Raw genomic sequence first — 23,943 nt, 5'->3', positions numbered from 1 at the left:
TGGAAATATCTTGCATTGGAAAGTGACCATAAACCAATATGCACAACTTTTTTTAGTGGGCATCCAATGGGTTACACAGGGACGTTCCCATGCAACTGCCTATGGATGCTAAAGCACAAATCTATCTTTTAAAGAAGGTAGACAGGGTTTTGCGTGACACATGTATGCTTCTTTGAGGCAGGTGAAATCTTTTAGAAACATTTTCTTCACTCAAAATATGTAATTCAATGAACAGCACACATACACAGTGCAAAATATTTTACACTAGCATAGTATTTAGTACTGGAAGAGAAGCTTCACACTGCAGAACAATGCTAGACATCACACACGCTCTATGTTGCTTCATCTTTTATGCTTATAAAAATGCTTGAAATCAAACTTGCACTAACGTAACCGAAGATGTACTGACTTCCATCTTGAAATGATGTTGTAAGACATGATCATTGTTGTTGTTATTTCTCAGCTCTTATTAAATAATTGCAAGCTTCACACTAGAAGGCGATGAGCATTCCCAGAGTCTTCTCATCATTCTGTACCTAATCAAGGACATCTCAACTTTCTCAGAATATCACTTGTCCAAAATGTTTATTATTGAGCTGAACTAAACTGTGAGAGCAACAGATTCCTAGCAATAGTGATATAAGAGAATCTCTGAATGTATTCTGTAGCAAAATGTTCCTTCTTGGTTGTTCCTCACTGGTGCATATCCTGAGAACCATGTACCTGTGCAGTGTGATATGAAGTCCTTTGTCTAAAGTCTGATAAAAGGGCGTACTTTTCCTCTGTAACCAGGAATTCCATTCTCCACTTTGTAAGTCAAATCTATGCCAGATTTTGCATTCAACTTTAGTGAGTTCTTTGTATCTATGACCTGTACTATTCATTGTTAACCTATGGTTATGATATCATTCATGTACTTTGCTTAATATCTCTTTATATAAACTCCTTTAAATGTTGACTCATGCCTGTCATCCTTACTGAGAATGTCACCACTGCAATCAATGATTAGAGATAATCAGAAATAGAGATGGGTGCAATCGTGGAACACAACAGCACGTACACCGGACTTGTTCTGAACTGTTTGCATGCACTTGATACGATCTGCGGCAGAGGTATCATAGTGCGGGAGGCACTGAGTCCCTGTCTGGAGGCAAGAGCTACTGATACCTTTATTACAGTAGAAACAGCAGGTACAAGAGTTGCGCCCCAAATTGAGGGTGATATACAGCGTACTATTACAGTGTTTTCCTGAGAAAATCTTACTTCCTTATATGACATGTTGTTGGCTGAGGCAAATTGGCCTCCACCATTTGTCCTGGCCACTTCCAAAGGGGAGGATGTGATACTTCTGAGTTTTTCATGTTATGTCCCTGAGGAAGCTAAACAAGCTTACACATCTGAGTGAGCATTTTGCCCTTGCCCCAGCGGTGTACTCTAATGAGGTGGGCTGGGATAGAGATTCACCAGCACATGAGATACCATTACAGTCTGTGCCACAGCCACAACCACAATATCCAATCAAACAAGAAGCTAAGGCTCCGGTTTGTGACATTATGACTCAATTGCGCCAGGATGCCTGTGGGGTTACAGTGCACTTTATAAATGTTGATACAAATTACAAATTGGAATATCAAGGAGTAATTGAATCCTGTGTATCACTGATGAATAATCCTCTTTTTACGGTATTGAAGCCAGTCGGTCCATATCGCATTGTATTAAATTATTGAAATTTGAATAGTCATTGTCGTATCTTTGCAGTACAGAACACAGACAGCTCTGTGCTTGTGAACAGCATTGTTCTCGAAAAAATACAAAATGTTGGATATTTCCAATGGTTTCTACAGTCATAACTTGGCTCCTGAGAGCCGTGATTTGGCAGCATTCACCACCATCGGAAATCAGAATTGATTTACGCGCTTGCCTATGGGGTATAAGAACAGCCCGGGGACTTTGCTGCACGTGTTGCGTCTTTATTGCACAGCAAAGATCCAGATGAGTACTCGTATGTAGATGATATTTATCTGACTGACTACAAACTGATACTGCACCTTGTCCGACTCAAACAAATTATTCTATTGTTTGCCAACTATGGATACAAACTTTATTTTGCCAAATCACACATTGCTTGTTTGGTGGTGCTCTTTTTGGACTACAAGCTCAATAATGAATGTAGGGGGTTGGCCCCCCACTTTCTGGAGAAATATACACAATTGCAACCGCCGTCTACACTGAAGATGCTTCAGTCTTTGCTGGGATTTAAAAATGTTGGTAGGACATTCATCCCCGATCATGCCCATTCTATCCAAACGCTCTAAACAATTGGAGGCCATCCAACTCCCAATTGCTACCATGCCAGATTTAATATCTTCCGCTATTTTGTGGCCGTTGTTCTTAATAGCTAGGACCAGCTGTGTGTCATCTGCATAGGAGGTTAGGCTCATCCCATAAGCCCGAATGACATTGGCTAAGTCCGACACATAGATGTTAAAAAGTGTCGGACTTAAGGATGAGCCTTGAGGTACTCCACATGGCAGAGACAAGGTAGACGAGTGAAAGGGGCCCATTGTGACCACCTGGGTTTTGTCGGCCAGAAAAGAAGCCAGAAGTTTGCTGGCATTCCTCTGGACACCCATGTTTTCGACACGGTCGATCAAAGTAACATGATCGACCGTGTCGAAGGCCGCCGACAAATCAAGCAGTACCAAGACTGCTGTGCCCCCAGCATCTCGGATGGATCTGACGTCATCCGCTGCCTTAATCAGAGCCGTCTCCGTCCCATGGAATTGGCGGAAGCCAAACTGGGATTCATCAAGTAAATGATGTTGCTCTAAAAAGGCGGCGAGCTGTGGATTCAGAGCTTTCTCTGCTATCTTAGCCAGAACTGGTAGGCTGGCAATAGGCCGGTAGCTCTTAGGTTCGTCCATATCAAAGTGTGGTTTCTTTAAGAGTGGTTTAATGAGAGTTTTTTTTAAGATAGCAGGGTAAATACCTGTGCTAAACATAGCATTGAAGATGGAGGATATAGCAGGAAGAACCACTTCAATAACCGGAAGTAGTACTTTGAATGGACAGATATTTCTTTATTACCAATGAAGATGAAGCCCCCAATTGAGGATTTGTCATGGGGTCCACCTTCGGCCAATCAACAGCAAACTTAATTCTACTTATATATCACTTGGAACCACTATTTCAAATATGGTATCTAGGTCCTTCCGCAGAAACTTTGACATTTTCACAAACTGCTCAACTTATCTGTACATTCTTCTAGATTATCTCTCAATTTGGGAAATACTTTGTGAAAGATGTAATGTCAGCTCTACTGTAAGGCATGTTACATACCCTCCTCCAGGTTCTTCTCCTATAGGAAGCATTCGTACTTCTTCATCTTCCCCGGCTACTTCAAACACTGGCGTCTGAACCCTAACTCTCTTTGTTTTCTTTTTCTTGGAACATCTACCCTCCCATTTGTCATATTCACTCCACATTGGGAGCACTGTCATTAACACTTTGATCTGCAATTTCATTCCGGTCGGACTCATGTTTGCAATATCTTTCTCACTGAAGTCTAACCAGTATGTTTTCTGTAGTGCTTTTAATTTCTGCACAGCAATCTCAGATTTCTGAGCTCGTTCAGATCATTTTTTTTGAGCCTGTCTGGCACTTCTTGTGATGTTGTTCCACCCAAATAATAACTCAACATCCTGGTATGGATTTAGTCTGGGCGCACAGACATAATATTGAGGTTTTTTTTTCGACCTACATAAAAATTGAGTTTTAAATGTCGTAGGGACAGAATATCGACATCAAGAATATCGTGACCAGAATATCAATCTGAAGGTAAGAAATATCATTTCTGTTAATTTCGAAGTTAGTAATATCAATAGCAAAAATATTGATTTTAATAATATCGATGTTTATGTTAGTGCTATGTATTTTATATGTATGTATTCCACATGTTTTGTTATGGTTTGTATTTTTTTTAAATATATGTATTAAATATTTAGAAGTTAGTAATTATTTTTAAAGTACATTTTGCGTTTTAGTATCGTAGCGGGTTGTGGGTTTATGGGGAAATAGGGTGGAAAGTCATTTAATTATGCTAAATCAAATCATAATTTTTAGAAATTATTAATTATTTTTAGTTCAGTTTTGCATTTCAGTCCTGTAGCAGGTTGTGGGTTAATAGGGAAATAGGCTCGGAAGTAATCTAATTGTAATTAAGTAATGATTAATTTGTATTTATTGGGATTGACAATAAATGTATTGTTAATAAATTAATAATTGGTCATTCATTTTTATTAATTGATTAATTGATAACTATATTAATTGTGTTAATTTTTTATTGGAGTGGGTTGTGGGTTTATAGGGGAATAGAGTGGAAAGCAAATTAATTATAATACATTAATGTGTACTTTTTATTTGTGCGTATTGATAATGAATGTATTGTTTATCAATTATTCATTGGTAGTTAATTTTTATTAAATAATTAATTGATGAATGAATTAGTTGTGTTAAATTAGTTTAGGAGTGGGTTGTATGTTTATAGGGGATTAGGGTGGGCAGTCATTTATTATAATTAAGACATTAATTAATATTAATTGGTATTGATAATTAATTTATGTATTAATAAATAATTATTCTTTGGTAATTATTTTGTATTATTTATTATTTATTGGTATTGATAATTGATTCAGTTTTAATTAATTATTAATTGGTTATACATTTTTATTAATTGATTAATTGAAAATTATATTAATTGTGTTAATTTTTATGTGGAGTGGATTGCGGGTTTATTGGAGAATAAGGTGGGAAGTAATTTAATGTTATCAAAGTAATTATTGATTTTCATTTATTGGTATTTATAATAAATGTATTATTAATTAATTATTAATTCATTATTTAATTCAAAAAAGTATTTACTTGATATGTATGTTAGTTTTTAACCCCTACATTATCCAACACTTTCCCTACTGTTGCACTCTCTGGAGTTGGAATAGTAATGTTTACCCCTATGCTATCCAACACTTTCCCTACTGTTGCATTCTCTGGAGTGGGAATATTAATTTTTACCCCTACGCTATCCAACGCTTTCCATACTGTTGCACTCTCTGGAGTGGGAATAGTAATGTTTACCCCTACGCTATCCAACACTTTCCCTACTGTTGCACTCTCTGGAGTGGGAATAGTAATTTTTACCTCTACGCTATCCAGCGCTTTCCCTACTGTTGCACTCTCTGGAGTGGGAATAGTAATGTTTACCCCCTATGCTATCCAACACGTTCCTTACAGTTGCACTCACTGAAGTGGGAATAGTAATTTGTACCCCTACGCTATCCAACACTTTCCCTACTGTTGCACTAACTGCAGTGGGAATAGTAATTTTTACCCTTTCGCTATCCAACACTTTCCCTAGTGTTGCACTCTCTGGAGTTGGAATAGCAATTTTATTCCCTCCCCTATCCAATATTTTTCTGTATTTTTTTAGTTAATGTTGTGTATAATTTATTGTCAAAGCATTAAAAATATTGTATTTTTTAATTTGTTATATATATTTGTTATATTTTTATTTATAATATTTTTGTATGTATATGTATGTATTTATAATGTATAAAATGTTTTAAACAATGTATAAGTTATTAATCAAATTATGTATTAATTTTATTAAGTAAGTATATATAATAATATTTATATGCATATGTTTAATTTTTGTTAACAATATATATATTAGTTATGATTTTTTTTAAATATGTTCAACTACATTTGTTTTACTTATATGTATTATTTACTTAATTTTACATTCTTTTTTTAACTTTTTCAAATAACAATACTTTTAACAACAATATTTTTAACAACAATATATTTTTTAGATATTTTTGTACTTACCAAGATGTAGATAGGATGTCGATATACTTGACTTCGATATTTTTGTCACAATATTTTTGTCCCTCGATATTGTTGTAGTCGATATTTTGTCAGTGATTTTTAGTCGGAATAGACTAAGAGTTCCAATGATAATTTCTTCTAACTCCACTTTTAGCTTTGCTGCATTTACGACCCTTTCTCAGAAATCCAAACAGTCATTTTACTAATTCCTGGATTTACAGTTGGAGCTGCGGTATCTACTCCTCTAAGTGAATGAACCATTTGCCAAGATGTAAGTCCTAATGGTTCTGCAGAGGTGTTCAAATTAATTTCCCCCTATGTGTGTCTCTATTTGCAATAAACTGTCAATGTAAAAAGGACACTTCAGAATTTGAAGTCCTCATGAGCACAGTTGTCCCAGTAGAAGTAAAATGTATTTGTGATGGCTCACCTATCTTAGGCAAGAAAAACGATGGGGACCTCTTGATCATTCTATTAACAGGATCAAATCTTGTTTGGTTTAAATTAGAACCTGCACTAGCAGTCTGCATGTCAATCCTGTGTGTCGGGAGAATAGTTGTTTGAGGAACTTGCCTCACTCTCAGTTCTATAGAGTTAATAACTGAAGCATTTATTCCAGTAGGAACAGCCAATGTATGGACAGTATTTCCATGCACTCCAGGTTTATATAAGGGTACAACAAAACCAATCATACCTGGAAAACGTAATGCATCTGGAGCATTTATCGCAGTTGAATTTAAAGGTGCTATGAACCCTGTATCTCCTGCTGTAGGTGTAAAAGGTGTATGGACATTTGAAAGGACAGGTACAGAATAGAAACACACCGATAAAGACGGAACAATAAAAAAGAACACAGAGAAAGAGACAAAGGGGCCCATTAGGATCTTGGGTGGATCGCCACCGCCCTCAGGGTGGTGGAGATCCGTCCCCACCTGCCACCCATTTCCCCCGCCATATTGCTATGGCAGGGTGCACCGCGGCGTACAGAAAGACCATCCACCGCTTTTCCGCTCGGGCAACAAGTCAAGCGGGCGGAAAACAGTTTAATATGGTGGCGGTGTCTGTTAGACACCGCCAGCCATATTACCATGGGGACAGAAACATGAAGCATGTGGGAATTGCTTGTGGTGACACGTCGCAGGACTCCAGGGACTCTGGGGTGTGGAGGGTGCACATGGGGGATACCTATGGTACTCCCTGCAGTTCCATGCACAACATGGCAGGCACCGTGCGGTGCCTGCCATGTTGTGCATGGAAGTGCACAATATACCTTCCTGGCATTGTGTCGGGCGATGCTGGGTGCACTGCGCGCCACAATGTCAGGAATGCAGGATGCGCCCACCACTGTGGCGGGTGCATCCTAATGGCCCCCACTGGACACCACCCCTCATGGCGGGCGGTCCCATTTCGCGATAGGATGTGCCATCCTAATGTGCCCCAAAGTATTTAGGCTCATGAGAGAGAGAGAGAGATTGAGAGGAAATGTAGAGATAAATTAAAAGAGAAACCCAGAGGGAGACAGAGTTAGAGAAAGAATCGTAGATACGGTTAAAGAGAGATAGAAAGAGAATGAAAAAGAAAGCTAGATTAAGAGAGAAAGAAACAGAGAAAAAATGTAGAAAAAGAAGGCAGTGTCAGATTCAGAAAGTGTGAGAGAGAGACAGGAGAAAGGTAAACTGTATATTTTTGTATGGTGTGCATGACAGGATAGGAGAAAGAACAGATAAAGTGTATGGGAGAAAAAGAGTTGTGGGAGACAAAAACAATAGCATACAGCAGAAAAGGGGATAAAGATGGAGATAAAATGGGACCAAAATAATAAGAGAGATAGAGTGCAGGAAATGTTTTGAGTACAACATAATACAAATACCAGAGCAAGGAAAATAAGAAAAGATCCATGTAAGGGGAAATGTACAATTACTAAGAGGACCTGAAAAGCTCATAAAAAACTATTATTAGTCAGATCTAAAACACAAACAAAAATAAAATGACTTTAATAACTTTAAAATAGAAACTGCAGCTTTGCAGAGAAAAAAGATCCAGTGGATGGTCTACCATGCTGACATTTGATCCAATGCACTTACTGTGGCCATTGTGGGAGTTGGTGTTAGTCATAAGTGTCCACCACCTTGCAAGTGGAGGTGCTAGAAAATGTAGGTCTTTATTTGGTCAATTACAAGAAATTAATTCCATTTATTTTTATCATTATTGGTGAAGTAGTGTGGCTCACTGGTTAGAGGCGGAAGACCCGAGAGCAGAGAACGGCCCGGGACCAGGGTGCGATTCCCGGCGCGGCAGGTTTCTGGACCAGGGTCAGCGGACTCGATAATTCTCTCGCCTCGGTGCCCACTCTGATCAGCGATCACACTCGGCAACTCTGGGCATTAGCTTGCCTCATCTTCACTAACGGCCCCACCAGACCGCCGGGGATGCCTGGTCTCACCCTGGAGATACCCATTAAGGGACCATCTCTCAGGGAAGCCAGGAAGGGTTTCGCAGTGGTCAAAGCGCCTTGGGACCCTCCGGGTAAGTAGTGAGCTATATAAATGCCTATACATTTACATTTACATACACACACATCACAATTAAAAGAGTAATTTAAGTAGAGTAAGAACAAAACAATACTGACTTGAGTCACCATGTACAGAATTAATGTTTTTTCTGCATGTATCTTTAATCATTAATATAAAAAAGTGGAGGTAATTCATATCCTTCTTTAGGTGTTACAGAATTAGAGAAGTCTTATGGTCATTTTAATTCAGCAACCATGAGATCAGTGAGAGCAAACTATACTCAACTCTACACCGGTAGCAAAGATGTTTTTACTGTATACATCGATTTCAAAGCAAGTGGTGTTCTTAATTCACTGTTGACAATCAATAACAGAGTAAACCTCTTAGTCTTTCAGAGTCCATGTGTCAGCATCCATGTCTTGCTTACAGTTCCCTCCTGAACACAACATCGATCAAAACCAACCAGTAATTGACACACAGGGAGAGGAGCATCTTGGAACCTCCAGCTTCGAAATCTGAAAATACACAAGATAAGTAGGTTAGATCATTTTGCTTAGAAAAAGACTCATCTTAAATATGGTTTAAAAATGAGGAACTAGGCAAGGTTCAAAAAGATTAAGGGCCTGATTTAAAGTTTGACAAAGAGGTAGTAAATGTTGGCGTAGTAGAGCTCCACTGATTATAAGGCAGTTTCAACACTCTACTTCCACCAAGGTCCCTCTCTGACAAATTGTAAATAAGGCCTACATCTGGAGTGACATATAATAGTGACCATTCTACTTTTACACATCAGCATTATTGAAGATTCTCAACATGCCTCAAGAACAGCTTCAGTACACCTGGTACACCAACATTTTAAATGACAAAGTGCAAGCAACATAAACAAAGGCGGAGGTGGGGAGGGGCGAGGCCACACGCCAATGCCACCAAATGCCAGACAATCGGCACAAGAAAGATGAAGATGCTACCTTTTGTGGCACTGATAGGTAATCAATCAATCAATCAAGGTTGGTAAAGCGCAACTACTCACCCGTGAGGGTCTCAAGGTGCCGGTAGATGGTGCTTCGCAGCTCCTCGGCCCTTAGCCTGAGTCACCAACAGACCCTGCTGCAACCGAGATGAGACAACAGCAGAAAACCGAAGGCAGCCAGGGAGCAGCAGACAGTAGCTCAAGGATAGGTCCAGGGTAGGTCTGCAGTCCGATTAAACCGTAACCTGCATGCAGGAGTGGGAGCTGGCAAACCCTAGCCAAGTTAAAGGGCGAGGTAAAAAGCGGCGTGCATTGGAAGTGTCGGCAGCCTAAAGCAGCGGTTAGTTCTATGGAAGTTAAGCAAATTTCTCCCTATGGACTCTGTACAGCTTTCCACTGTTTTTCCATTAACCACATTGACACTTTCCACAACACAGTCCCAGGCTGGGCATAGGGCTGCTTTCTGCAAATACCTTACTTAAAGAATCCATTATTATATAAAAGCAGGAGTTGCAGCAGAAATAGAGGGGCATATTATCAAGACATGCGATAAAATTATTGTCGCTTAAACGGCGATAATGGGCTTGATAATATGCTCTATGGAATTCCAATTGAAGCCCATGTTAGATGTCCTTCACATTTAACATGGGCTTCAATTTGAATTCCATAGACCATATTATGAAGGTCCTTATTGCCTCTTTAGCTGCAATTTTCTGCCGCTAAAGTGGTGATAATTTTATCGCCTGTCTTGATAATATGCCCCAGAGTGTTTGGTTGAGCAAGGCATTTTACAAGAAATAATGAGCAGTCAGTGTAATTCACTTATAATTGGCATAAAGAAACCGAGCGAAAAATAGTTGTCCAGTTGTACCAAATCCGGCAGTGATTCTGTATCAGATACCGTGGGTAGCCTGATGGTTCACCGTATTTTTATTTTCGTTCAAACTCAACGATCATGTTTATGTCTGGAACCACGTACCTCAGGGGTATACTGAAAGCCCCTCGATTTTTAATCAGATAATAAAGAAATGTCTTTAAACCCTGGTGCTGCCCGGACAATCAGACCTGTTGCAATATATAGACAACCTACTGGTGGCGTCTAAGACTCGAAATGAGTGTGTTGTTGATACCATTACATTACTGAATCATTTGGGTGAAGGAGGACATAAAGTGTCACCTGAAAAGTTGCAATTCTGCACTACATCAGTGAAATATCTGGGGCATCAGATGGACAGAGGTGTCAGAAGAGTTACATCAGAAAGAAATAAAATAATTTGAAACATGAATCTACCTCAAACTCAGAAAGAAATTAGAATGTTTTTAGGAGTTGAAGGATATTGCAGGCAGTGGATTGTGGGATTTGCAGTCCTAGCGAAACAATTAATACAAATGACAAAAAAGAGAGCAAAGGATCAAGTAGAATGGGATGATGAGAGTATGTCTGCTTTCTTAAAATTACGAGAATGTCTGTGTTCAGCTCCAGCATTAGGGATGCCTGATTATTCAAAAGACTTTGCACTGAGACAATTGTGCACTTTCAGTTCTGACCCAAACACACGGTCTAATGAGACGTCCTGTGGCATATTTTTCTTCCACACTGGATCCAGTGGCATCTGCATTGCCAGGATGTCTGAAAGCAGTTGCTGCAACTTGCAAGAGTCTTGGGCAAAGTGAGTCCTTTGTTATGGCACATCCTGTAACTATGTATGTTCCACATGCAGTTGTGATTTTGTTGACAAGAACTCGCACTCAGTATCTGACTCCTAGTCGACTGACTAAGTAGGAGCGAATCCTTCTAGGTGCAGAAAATGTGACCATTTCCAGATGTACTGCTTTGAACCCTGCAACACTGTTACCTGAGTCACATTTTGCAGAAGTAAAAGAGGAAGTCAAACATGATTGTATCAACATTACAGAATATAGTACTAAGCCACGACCATACATAGGAGCAGAACCATTGTTAAATTCAGAATATGAGCTATTTGTAGATGGCTCATGCATGAGACATGAGGAAGGGGGATTGAGTGCTGCTTATGCTGTGTGTACCTTGGGGGGTCCAGTTGAAGCATAAGTCGGCACAAGTAGCTGAATTAGTTGCATTGACAAGAGCTTGTAAATTTGGAAAGAATTGGAAAGTAACTGTTAGAAATGGGATCTCTGGCTGGCCAAGGCTCGCGCCAAAGTCAGTCAGAGACCACCACTCTAAGTCAGGGCAAGGGAGTTACATGCTAAGATAACCCCTGCTGACCCCCTTGGTAACGTGACACGAGCAGTAAGGCTAAAGTCGGAGGCTATGTAAGTTAAGCATTTGCGCGCGCACCCAGCAAGAACACCCAAGGCCCACCACAAAGGAAACTCCACACAAGGTTAAGTATAAAAATTAGCCTTTGTATTATACCAAAACACATTAGATAAAAACACACACTTTACAATGTGCCAAAAGGCACAGGCAGAATTTACAGGGGATATGTACAAGACAGGGCGAACTGGACCACTGTCAGGAATATGCACTTTTAGACTTAGTACTTGATAGAATTAGCACTTGTAGGAATAGTAATTAGCATATAGAACACTTGTAACATCAAATAGCAAATGTAGCACAAAATATAAAAATAGAGCACACAACCAATAACTACTGGTAACAGGTAAGTACCACCTACGGAACCCTAACCACCTTAGGAGAATATTACGCAGGGAAACAGGACCTCACTAGCAACACCTGTACTAGGAGAAAACAACCACCTAAGTATCACAATACATTTAGGGGTATAGGCATAGGAACATTACACATGATGCATCACAACATTCGGAGGTGTAGGGAAAAACACTTGATGCATGGACATACATTCAGCGGTGTAACAAAGAACACAATTGCGCAGAAATCACTTTAGGCCACAACCAGTGACTGTCCCAAATGTCAGGGGCCTAAACGTAGCAGCTGGCCACTAAGTGCTGGGCAGCTGTAGAACTGAGCCTGGCACCAGCGTGCCTCCTGGCTCTCCTCTTGGGGCTCACAATAAAACCACTGGGCCCAAGAACAACGTGGGAGCCTTGCAGGCTCTGGCAATCAACGCGCTTGTGGCCCTGCGAGCCTCGTGGGCTCAAGAACAGATATTTGGGGACCTTAGGAGCCTCGTGGGCTCTGCATCCTGTCGCCTTGCTGGGGGAGCAGCCTGCTACCATCCGGGGCCGCTCTACCACCCACAAATACCACCAATCGTCGGAGTCCCTCTCAGGGGAATCGAAGTAGATTATGCCCTCAAGAGCCTCTCAGGGCTCCTCACAAAAGTGGCCCCCAACGTTGGAGTCCCCCCTTTGGGGACTCGGAAATGCACAAATGCACCCTGAGCCCTTGGGGGCTCTAAAACTACAAGGCCCTAGGTGCTGCCACTGCCCACTGTTCAGCGGGGCAGCGGGAAGGGAGAAGGGGGCCCAGGTCACGGGGGCGGGCACCAAAAGCATGCCCCGACACACACCCTAACCGCCTCACTCAGAGCCCCACTCACCGGTGTCTGGCGGGCCTTCCCTGGGTCTCCAGGCTGGCTACGCGGGACTCTGTCTCCTTCTCTTTATCGGCAGCTGTGGGGCTCTCCCCACAACAGGGGGGCCCGCTGCTGGACAGGCGGCTTCTCCCTCTTCTGGGTGAGTGCACTGAGGCGCAGAGTAGGCTCCTGCCTGCTCCGGTGCTCGTGCAGCTGCGACTCTTCCGGGGGAGTTGGGGTAGGCTTCCGCCCTCCTACTTCCGGTTTCCGATTGTCCCGTAGTCCTGCCCCCAGCCTGCCTGACTTCCTGGTCGCGGGCCGGGTGGCGATTTTCGGCTGTCCTGGACTGCGGCGCTGATGCAGGGAGACACACGAGGCGTAGGCTCCCTCAAAATCAATAATAAAGCGAGGTGGGCACCTGCGCAAGGTCAAAAGAAAGCGCTTCCAAGCACTAGGGTGATGATTGCAGCACTCCCAAGTGCTACACGGACAAGGAGAATAAAAGTAAAGCGATCCCAAGCGCTGGGTGCACGAAAGTCCAGGCACAGTCGTGTAGGAAGTGGGGGGGGCAAGGCTGGGCCCAGAGCCAGCTCACAGGGTCCTCCTAGGCAGGGAGGCAATCCCCAGTGGTGGCCCTCCTGGCGCCCAGCAGCAGCACCCCTCAGGAAAAGGATCCAGGAAGAGAACATTTTGTAAGGGGACACAGCCCCTTTTTATACAGTAAAAACCTTTGTTTTAGGATGCCGGGTGGGGGAAAAACCTGTCGCAGCTGGTTTTGGAGCACTCTTGATGTGCTCAGCCACCCTTCGTATTCACTGGCCAGGCAGGGACATCAGTCGCACCACAGGGGGCGGAGCCAGCATTGTGTGGGGAAAGCCATGCCCTATTCAGGTCCCAGGTGCACCCCTCCCTCACATTCAGCATGCTAATCTCTCCACTCACCACGGGGGCAGACCCTTCCAGACTCACCAGCCATCTCCAGCCAATCACACGCCAGCACCCTTACTGCACACGCACACCAATGTCTAGAAGTAGCACTTCCACACTAGACACAATAACGCCGCATACATCATTGCGCAGCATTTAATCACACAAGTCCGCACATACCAAACTCGCATCTGCACACCTTACGCCTCACGAACTACCAGGGACACAGACATTCCCCATGCATTCCTATGGGAGGGCAGGCCAATGTCACCCCACACACTCAGAATGCGCACGCACTTTCCATGGGGACACAGTGAAAGTGCGCCAAAGCCAAAAATCACTATCACCAGGTCACATACCAAAAGCAAAAAGTTCAGGGGTGAACCTGCCAGAAGGGCCAAGTCCAACAGTAACCATATACACTGATAGCCATTATGGTTACGGGGTTGTGCATGACTTTGGCCAACTTTGGATGTAGAGGGAGTTTATGACTTCTTGAGGTACTCCTATTAAAAATGGACACTATGTAAAAGATTTTATAATCAATTCAATTACCAAAAGAAGTGGCTGTGGTCAAGTGTGCTGCTCACCAATCCGGAAATGACAGAGTGACAGCTGGTAATAGATATGCTGACCAATTAGCTAAGCATTACGCCAAACATAAAATGGCAATAAACAAGAAAATTGATGCATGTGGAAACAGCTGCAAACTTATGTTGCTTGAAGGTGTGAGAACATGGGAGGAAGTGAGAGAATTGCAGAATGAAGCAGAACAAAAGGAAAAGAAAGAAAGGGAAAGAGTAGGCTGTCAGAGAAGGGCTGTTGATGGTGTCATTGTTTACCTTGATGGTAGGCCTGTGTTACCAGACTGTATGCTTGCACATATGGCTAGGATGTACCACGTAGATTCCCACCTAGGGCGAGACGCGATGATCAGATTATTCAGGCAAACCTGGTTCAATGCGAGGTTCAGGAACATAGCAGAGGGTCTTTGCCAGAGGTGCATAACTTGCCAACAAATGAATCCTGGTAAGAAAACTGTATTTTGCCCTGGGAAAATTGGGAAAGCAGAAGGTCCATCTATAAGACTACAAATTGATTTTATTCAATTGCCTCCTTGACGAGGATGAAGTATGTCCTTGCCATTGTCTGCCTGTTTTCAAAATGGGTGGAAGCTTCCCCAATCCGCAGAAATGATAGCATCACTGTAGCCAAACTCCTACTCAGAGAACTTATACCTTGTTTCGGTTTTCCAGTAACGATTGAATCAGACCGAGGGTCTCATTTTATTAATGAAATAATTGGTCTAATCTGTGAAGCATTCAAAATTGAGCAAAAGCTGCACTGTGCATACCGCCCAGAGGCTTCTGGAGTGGTAGAACAACTAAATGGCACGATCAAGTCAAGATTGGAAAAGATGTATGAATCTACCCGATTGGAATGGCCTGATGCTTTACCTCTTGTTCTGATGGGACTCAGAAGCATTCCAGACAGAACTAGTAGATTGAGTTCCCATGAGATACTCATGGAAAGAGCAATGCGGCAGGCTTGGGTACCAGGACACAAGCTAATAAATATAATTGATGATTTAGTGCTACAATACTGCAAGGAACTGGCTGACCAAGTGCATTCTATCGCTCACCAGATTGGGGAAGACGCTGTCGCCAGACAATCAACTCCAGCACATGACTTGAATCCAGGTGACTGGCTAGTGATAAAAGAACATACTCGGAAATTTTGCCTAGCACCAAGGTGGATAGAGCCACATCAAGTGATACTGGTTACCACCACAGCTGTGAAGTGCAAACAAATTCCAAATTGGATCCATGCCAGTCACGCAAAGAGAGTGGGTGAACCTGATGAAACAGAAGCTGAAGGTTGTGCAGCTGAAGGGTCTCAAGACATCGATCCTGAAGTAGCTGACGAGGAACAACCGAGCACCAGTCAGGATGAATGAATTCCAGTATTTGACATACCTGCAGAAATTGTAAGAATGAGAAGACAAACCTATCTAGATAGTCAGAGTGATAGTGAGGATGAGACAGGAATAGACAAACGCACTCAGATCACAGAAGCCAAAGCCAATAGTAGTTCTGAGGAGGACCAGATAAGGAGAGATCAATATACTCAGATATCAAACCCATCTGTCAAAGCTCCAGAGTCTGAGAAGGGACAGACAGGATTTAATGTAAAGGTTCAGGCGGAAGACAATCAAGAAATCGAAAGACCTGAACAGGACCAGATAGGTGTAGAAAAACGTGTTCAGGAAGAAGAAAGTGAACCAAGTCCAAGTCAAAGTCGAATTCAAATTCAGCAAACTCCTGAACAAGGCCAGATTAGTAACCAGGCACAGAAACAGAAATAAGTCCTGGACTTAGTCAGATAGAGAGGAATTCAGAAGACAGTCATGAACAAATTGTGCCACAACTGAATGAAAATAAATGAACAGCTGAAGAAAATCAAAGCACAGTGCCAGCTTAAAGACTCAGAAAAGGAGATAAGTGGCCTGGGTTTGTCAAAAGACTGAAATTTTGCCTTAAAACAATGAATGAAGAAACAAAACAAGTAAACGAAATAACAAGTCAAGCATGACCATCCACAGAAAAGCCAAAAAAGGAGAAGTCCTAGGTTGAAAAGACTGACTAATATATTCAGAGGCCCTGAGTGCAGCTATGTCATCCTTGAAGATTTCGAAAACTTAGAAATAAGTGATGAGAGTGATGACAAATTGATTGTTTATCAGATTGACAAAAAAGTGAGGCCAACCTGAAAGAAAATGAACAGGTTAATAGTCTGTGGAAAAGTTACAAAGAGGGGTTAAGTCTCTTTAGTCGAAAATGGCTGATTATAATGTTGTCGGAAAACCGAAAATAAATTGCTTGAAAACTTGCTGTAGAATATGTACATGTAGTATAGTGATAGTAATCATCGCATGGTTAGTATTGACAGTAGCAATACCTTATCTAATGAGCAAAAATATGCAAAATGACACTAGTGTACCTGATCAAGTAAATGCACCTGAGAAAATAGATACACATGAGAAAGCAGTTAGTATTAAATAGGATCAAGTAGATTTAGAAACAACAGGTGTGACAGAACTACACTATAGTAGAGTAAAGAATAGAACCAATTTAAATGTTTTCGCAGATTTAATAGTGCACTATGTAGAAGCAATGGAAATCAGTGATTGTTATGTGTGCATGAAGTTGTCCACGTCAGTAGCTGAAGGGGTCACGTATCATTACTTGCCCCTGACTTATGGTATTTCATGTAGTATTTTAGATGGCTTATTTTATAGAACTGGAAGACTGCAGTAATACTATTCTAACTTTTATTTTATTTTTTTATATATTTTTTATTTTCCAATTAAACACAATGTATAGACAGTGCAACACAATTTCCTATATAATTAGCAAACATTAAAAATAACTGAGCATTGAACATAACATTGGAAAAGAACTTTACAGCACTTCATCTTGATCCAATATAACCTAATAAATCACCCAGTACATACATAAACAAACCTAAATAAAAAAAAAAATTACTACTATAATTAATACGCATTACAGTACTTCAAACCTTAATCCCACTAAACAGAGCAAATATCCCAATACATGCAAAGTCCTACTGAAGTTACCCAAAACAGTATCTTCTCATGATATCCCTAAACCAGCCCGCCACCTACTAATGGATTCCGATATTCTTAACCCCAATTGCCTTCCTCTCCTGCCTTTCCTTGCGTATATAGCTTTTTCCAGATTATACACTGCCAATAAGTTAGCAAGCCATACTTGCATACCAGGTGGCTTCTTATCCAACCATGCCCTTGCTATACAGAGTCTATATACAGCCATGGCGACAAATATGAAGTCTCTCTCCAGAAAGGTATCCTCCACAACTATTCCCAATAGTATCTGGGCAGGTTTAAGGGTGATTTTCATATCTAGGGATGATTTCAAAAATCTCTCTATGTCGTTAATTAAGGAATGAAGCTAAGGACATAGGGCAAACATATGTACTATGTCAGCGTCTAGTGAATTACAGCATGGGCACGAGATCCCCGTAGTGCCGCCCCACTTCGCTATTCTGGCTGGAGTGTGATAGAGTAAGTAAAGAGTTTTGTATTGTTGTGACTGCAATGGCGCAGAGCAAAGTATTGTTCTTCCTAAGTCCAGTGCCTCCTGAAACCATCCAACTTCTCCATCCAATTTCTCTGCCCACTTACAACCATACTTATCCCTATCATCCTGCTTTAATTCTACGAGGCTTGCATAAAAGCTACATATTGAGCGATCTCCACCTAGCCTAATCTTCTCCATAATATCCACTCTATTAAACCCGGTCCGTCCACCTAGCTTCGTCCCAAGAAAACTCCTTATCTGCAGGAATTTAAAAAAATCCCGTCTATCTAATCCGAACCGCTCCATTAACTCACTAACGCACAAAGCCCCCTGGATTCATCACATCTCCTACCTGAACAATCCCTTTCGCTGCCCAACCCTCCATCGTCCTGTCCCCGAAAATTTCAGATGAAAAAGACCTATTTTTCAGCAACCTTGTATACCAGTTAAACCTCCTTATACCCACTTTCGTCATAAGAGCAGTCAAAATCTTGATTCCAGCTTCCAATGTCTTGAATCTAGTTCTTTTATAATAACCAAACTCTGTACAGTATAAAAAACAATTTTCCACCTCCTCCCCAAGACTGCTGCATAAACCCTATCAGAGCTGTCCGTCGTTCTTTGATCAAGCCCTGCCCCTCCAATCAGCCCTTGAAGGTATTGAGTCGCGGCTGCCAAATAATATAGCCTGAAGTCAGGTGCTCCCCACCCACCTCTCTCTCTAGGAAGGGTCATGAACCTATATGCTCTACGGGTCTTACCCTGCGCCAATATAAATCTATTAAGGATAGCTTCCAGAGTATTAAACCATTGTCCCTCGAAATAAAGGGGTATTGCCCTAAACAAATATAAAAACTTGGGCAATATTAACATTTTAATAACATTCGTACACCCCACTAAAGAGAGATGCAGGTTGTTCAATCGTTCCAAATCCAATTTTAGCCTACTCATCAAGGGGGTCATATTCCTCTGTACCACAGTACCGAGATCTGCTAAGACTATCACCCCCAAATATACCCCCGACCCCGTAACCCTTTGATCCGTACATCCCACAACATGTTGATTACAGACTATTTGGGTTTTAGCCCTATTTAGACTATAGCCCGAAACCTGTCCAAAATTAAGAGTCTCAGCTTCAACCTCTCTAATAGCTCCCTCTGGGTTAGATGTCAACACAGCCACATCGTCTGCGTAAGCCAAGGTTTTAGCCACGCAGCCCTTCAATCTCATTGGGGGATCGCCTGATTACCTTCCAACCTACGCAAAAAAGGATCTAAATATAATGCGAAAAGAAGAGGAGATGAGGGGCAACCTTGTCTGGTTCCTCTTTCTATCTTCACTGCCGCTGAGTGTCCTCTGTTGACCCTAATTCTGGCGCTAGGGTTCTTATATAATGTTTGCAGGGCTTTAATAAACCGCTCCCCTATGCCACCTCATCTTAAAATTTGCCATAAATATTCCCAGGAGACCCTATCGAAGGCTTTCTCAGCATCCAAAAACAATGCCGCCATAGGGTCTCCCAGGATGCCAGCAGCGTTGAACATTGTAATCACCTGCCTTGTATGCACTGTAGTACCTTTGCCTGGTATAAACCCATGCTGTGAGCAAACTACCAAATTCTCGACAACCCCTGCTAATCTCTTAACCAACATTCTCGAATAGACTTTAGTGTCCGCATTCATCAGCGTAATCGGTCTGTAAGACCCAGGTTGAATTAGGGGTTTCCCTTTCTTTAAAATCACCATAATATCAGCTCCGCCCCATGAGTCAGGTACTGCCTCTCCAATTTGAGCTAGCTTCATAACCCCAAACAAATCAGGCCCCAGGGCACTAAAGAAAGTTTTATAAAATTCAACCGGGATCTGATACGGGCCCGCAGCCTTTCCAGGAGAGAGAGTACTCAATGCCATTGATAACTCCTCCATCTGAAAGGGTAATTCCAGCTCCTCCTTATCTTCCTCCACCATACAAGGCGGGATAATGCCACTTAAATACCTTTCAATCTTTCCTACCTCTCTTAGGCTGCCCTCCTTGTACAACTGCGCATAAAATAGCCTGAACACCTCCCTCACCCCTTCTGTATCTTGGATATTAACACCCTGCTCGTCCCTAATTTCCATAATATCCGCAGCTGCCAATCTCTGCCTAGTGCGGACAGCTAGCAAATGTCCCACTTTCTCACTGAGCTCATATGCTCCTTCTTTCTTAATTAAGTAGTTGTCTGCTGCTTTTTTAGCTATATGTTCTATTGCTGTGGCTTTTAATGAAACAATTTTAAGTAAATGTTGTTCCAATGAGAGCTGTTCTTCTATAGCTACTCCCAATTCCTCTTCTGCTTTCAGCAATTCACTATTTATCCCCTTAATTCTGTCTTTTTCCTTTTTCTGAGATGAGAGTACAAAGCTTAGGGTCTCTCCCCTAACCCCTGCCTTAAAGGCATCCCAGACCACTCCTGATGGTGCCGTACCTCTGTTAATGTCCCAGAATCCCTTAATCCAACCCTCCATATACCTCCTATACCCCTCATTCCTCAAAAGTGCTCTTTCAAATGTCCATTGTGCTTCCTTCCTCCCCCCTTGGCCTATCTTGAAAGTTAAGATAACAGGGCTATGATCCGACACCAATCGTGGTTGTTTTTCAATGTGTGCCCCCCCCCCCGATCAAGGATCCCGAGATCAGAAAATAGTCTAGCCTAACAAGCACTCTATGGGGAGCTGAATAGAATGTGCTGGGGTCTTTATTTGGTCGAATCTTAATCCATGGATCAGTCAGTGAGTTATGTGCAACTAGCCCTGCTATAGCCCTATATGTTTTCTTCTTCCTACCTCCGTAATGACCACCTGCCTGTAAGAATGAACTCGAGGGATCATGTATATTTAAATCCCCACAAAGTACAATTGGTTCTGACCAGTGTGCTAGCTCTGCGTCCAAGTAATGAAAAACCTCAGGATCGTCTTCCGTTGACCCGTAGACTGTTGCGATGGTAAATTTATCACCTTTAAAACTTAGCTCCACAATCACCCATCGACCCCACTGATCCTCCTTCTTCCTTATTACCACCACATCCCTACTTCTGCCTAAAACTGCTACCCGCCTATTTCTAGACCCTTGTTTAGAATTGGCCAGAACCACAAACCCTAGCTGCCCCAAAAGGTAATTCTTAGATGCCTCCACGTGTGTTTCTTGCAGACATACTAAATCTAGTCTCAGCAATCTCAAAAGTGCAGCCACTCTTAGCCTTTTAGCAGAGTCGTTCAGACCACAAACATTTATAGTGGCAATTCTACAGCTCATTTAAGGGATATCATACTTTTCCCCGGGACTATGAGACCATACATAAGCAGCTGCTTCAAATTCTTACTATTCTTACTAATGTGCTGAAATAACCGAATAAAGTGTGTGTTACACTGTCCACCCCTGTGTTGTACTAAACATTGTGCCTGTTTTCCTCTACATTTTTTATTCCCCCTTAACCCCCTTAACCCTCCCTGTCCCACCTTCCCCTCCCTTCCTGACCCATCCCCTCCCCCCCTTTACAAGCAAATAGGTCCATAGGACCTATGTGTGATCGCTGCAGATCGTGGCTGTCGCTAGCCACCCCCTGACCCCCCCACAACCCCCTCTACTCCCCTGTTTTTTTCCCCCATGTACCTATCCTCCCCTTTCCCATTTTACTTCTTAGTTACAGTGCTCTGTGCTTCTTTTTAGTGTATAAGCCAATAACATACATTTGAGAGCTTCAACCATTCTTCTGCTGTTTAAGCTCTTCCAAAAACTGCTGAGCCTTAACCTCCGACCAAAACATTAGCACCTTCCCTCTTACGACCACCTTCAGTCTTGCTGGAAATAACAGATACGCCTCAGCACCTACTGCCTGAAACGGTTTAATTTATTTATTATTTATTTATTTAGCGATTTTTAGAGCGCCTGGTGACCCGTAGGCATCCCCGCGCTATAGCATTTGAAGATTCCAGAGGAGGATGGAGGGGGGGGGGGATTTTATTTTGGGAATAGCAGCGTTTTCAGTTTTTTTCTAAAAATTGGGTGGCTGGGTTCCATCCTGAGGGTCCGGGGGAGTGCGTTCCACCCAGAGGATGCTTTGACCGAGAAGCGTCGGCCACCAGTCCGTGTCTTCTTGAATCTGGGGACGATGGAAAGACGCTCGTTGTCCGAGCGGAGGGACCTGTGGGCCTTGTATGGAGTGACTAGGTCTCTCAGAATAGCAGGTCCGATGCCGTTGAGTAGTTTATGTGCAGTGCACATGGCCTTGAATTCGACCCTTTGACGTATAGGGAGCCAGTGGAGGGCTTTGATTGCTGGTTTGGCTGAGACTCTAGAGGGGAGGTTCATGAGCAGCCGGGCGGCTGCGTTCTGCGTGCGCTGAAGTTTGGCCATGGTGGATTCAGATGCTCCTAGATATATCATGTTGCTGTAGTCCAGCCGCGCAAGGATCAGACCTTGGACCAGGAGTTTTCTGGAAAGGGACGGAAGTAGTGGTAGGATCCTGCGAATGGAGCGCATAAGGCCAAAGCAGGTCCCTGCTGTTTTTGATGCCTGGGTTTTCATTGACAACTGGGGCTCTAGCCAGACTCCTAGGGTCTTAATTTCTTGTTTCGGGGTGGGAATTTCCCCGAACACGTCTGGCCAGACTGAAGGAGGGATGGTGGTCCATTGTTTCCCCAGAAGCATGACTTCCGTTTTTGACCCGTTTAATTTGAGCAAAGAGTCGCACATCCATTTATGGATGGCATTGAGACAGTTCGGCAGTTTATCGGGATAGTTGTCCAGTTGTGAAAGGGAGACGACCAGTTGTGTGTCGTCAGCGTAGCTAACTATCTTGATCCCGAAGGGGGTGACCACGTCTTCGAGAGGGGCCATATAGGCATTAAATAGGGTGGGGCTTAGTGATGACCCCTGAGGGACACCGCTGGTGAGGGGGAGGGAGGCAGAGTGGGAGTTGCCATCCCAAACCTGGAACGAGCGCCCTGAGAGGAAGGATTCTATCCAAGTGAGCGCCGACCCTGTGAGCCCAGCCCCGGCCAGCCGGTGGAGTAGGACACGATGGTTGACAGTGTCAAATGCAGCGCTGTGATCCAGGAGGATCCCTGCCACTGACCCTCCTGAATCCAGGATGCACCTTGCCTCCTCGATGACCGCGAGAAGTGCAGTGTCTGTGCCGTGGCCCGGGCGGAATCCTGTTTGGGACTGCCGCAGGATGTTATTTGATTCTAAGAACTGTGACAGTTGCCCATTGACTAGCTTCTCGGCCATTTTGCTGATACAGGGGAGGAGTGAAATTGGCCGGTAGTTTGCCAAGTCGGCAGGGTGCAGCTGGGGTTTTTTTAGGAGTGCCTTGACTATTGCACTTTTCCAACTGGGGGGGACCGACCCTTGCGAGAGCGAGATGTTTATGAGCTCTGTGATCGTAGGCACGATGGCCGGGGCTACTGTTTTCAGGAATCTGATTGGGGCAGGATCTAGGGGGGACCCGCTTTTCAATTTGGCCATGGTTGTGTCTACTTCCTTCTGTGTTACTGCCCTAAAGGCGGTCAGCTGAGGGTGCGAGCTGCTACCTTCGTGGTTGGTGGGTGCATCGTTGTCCGTTTGATTAGGCAAGCAGGGGGGGGGGGAGTGAGACTAGAATACGATCGATTTTAGAGTTGAAATAGGTAGCCAGTTCGTTACTTCTGTCCGCAGGGGGTGTGTTGGAGGAGGGAGGGGCTGGTATCTTCAGTAGCTCTTTTGTAATGAGGAAGGATTCCCTTGCCGAGTTGGTAGCGTTTTTTATTCTCATGTCATAGTGAGATGCTTTGGTGAGCTTCAGGGTTGTTTTGTAAATTCTCACCGATTTATGATAGGCTTCCTTGTTGGCGTGCTGCCAGTCTTTCCTCCATAGCCGCTCTGCCTTTTTGCAGTTTTTGCATGTTAATAAGCTCCCTCAGCCTCCATCTCCTCTCTACCGTCACGTGGCAGAAATATGGTCTAGTGAAGAAGGTAGTCCCCTCAAATGTCCGCCTATTATCTGGCCTTGCTTTTTCCAAAAGTTC

This window comes from Lissotriton vulgaris, chromosome 4_2 (assembly GCF_964263255.1).
Source record: "Lissotriton vulgaris chromosome 4_2, aLisVul1.2, whole genome shotgun sequence".
Taxonomy (NCBI): domain Eukaryota; kingdom Metazoa; phylum Chordata; class Amphibia; order Caudata; family Salamandridae; genus Lissotriton; species Lissotriton vulgaris.
This window is presented reverse-complemented; position numbering follows the sequence as displayed.